The sequence below is a fragment of the Etheostoma cragini genome, unplaced genomic scaffold (genome assembly GCF_013103735.1).
Source record: "Etheostoma cragini isolate CJK2018 unplaced genomic scaffold, CSU_Ecrag_1.0 ScbMSFa_3753, whole genome shotgun sequence".
Taxonomy (NCBI): domain Eukaryota; kingdom Metazoa; phylum Chordata; class Actinopteri; order Perciformes; family Percidae; genus Etheostoma; species Etheostoma cragini.
Genome location: NW_023268054.1, coordinates 89,613 through 91,160, shown reverse-complemented (window position 1 = coordinate 91,160; position 1,548 = coordinate 89,613).

Sequence of the window (1,548 nt, the reverse complement as noted above, 5' to 3'; positions counted from 1 at the left end):
TGTGTGTGTGTGTGTGTGTGTGTGTGTGTGTGTGTGTGTGTGTGTGTGTGGTATATCTGGGTATCTGTGTATATCTTTGTGTGTGTATGTCTGAGTATATGTGTTTGTGTATATTTGTGTGTGTATATCTAAGTATGTTTGTATATCTGGTATGTGTGGATATCTTTGTGTGTGTATGTCTGAGTATATGTGTGTATATTATATGTGTCTGTGTATATGTATGTGTGTATATCTGGTATGTCTGTATATCTGTGTATGTGTGTATATCTGTGTGTGTGTATATTTATGTGTGTATATCTGGTATGTGTGTGTATATCTGGCATGTGTGTGTATATCTGGGTATATGTGTGTATGTCTGTGTGTGTGTATATTTGTGTGTGTATATCTGTGTGTGTGTGTATTTGGGTATATGTGTGTATATCTGGTATGTGTGTGTATATCTGGGAATGTGTGTATATCTGTTTGTGTATATGTGTGTATATCTGGGTGTATATCTGGGTATATGTGTGTATATCATTGTGTGTGTATATCTGGGTGTATCTGTGTGTACATGTGTGTATATCTGTGTATATCTGTGTGTGTATATGTGTGTATATCTGTGTGTACATGTGTGTATATCTGTGTGTGTATATCTTTGTATATCTGTGTGTACATGTGTGTATATCTGTGTGTGTATATGTGTGTATCTCTGTGTGTACATGTGTGTATATCTGGGTGTATATCTGGGTATATGTGTGTATATCTCTGTGTGTATATATGTGTATATCTGGGTGTATATCTGGGTGTGTATATATGTGTATATCTGGGTGTATATCTGGGTATATGTGTGTGAGCTGTCCTTTAGTTCCATCTAATAATAATAATAATAATAATATATTGTAATTAGTGTACTAATCTAATTTTTAAAAGGTGAGATTATGAATGGTTCCAGACGCCGGAGTTATCATCTTTAGTCCCTGGGTGTTAAAAAGGTTTTACCATCAAAGAAGAAGAACGCCAGCGTCATAGATTCATTCATAAAGTCATATATTCATAGTCATATATTCATATTTTCATACATTCATATATTCATATAGTCATATAGTCATATATTCATATGTTCATATATTCATAGTCTATATTCATATGTTCATACATTCATATATTCATATAGTCATATATTCATATAGTCATATGTTCATACATTCATATAGTCATATATTCATATATTCATATGTTCATATATTCATATATTCATATTGTCATATATTCATATAGTCATATATTCATATATTCATTTGTTCATACATTAATATATTCATATGTTCATATATTCATATATTCATATGTTCATATATTCATATGTTCATATGTTCATATATTCCTTCATTATATATACATGCCATTAACATGTCACTAACATGTCATTGTCATGTTTTTAACATGTCACTAACACATCATTAACATGTCATTAACATGTTATTAAGATCTCTAAACTAAATTATAACTCATTTGAAAGTCTTGTTCTTAGTCTTTCACACCCAAGTTGGAAATCAATGCAACCAATTC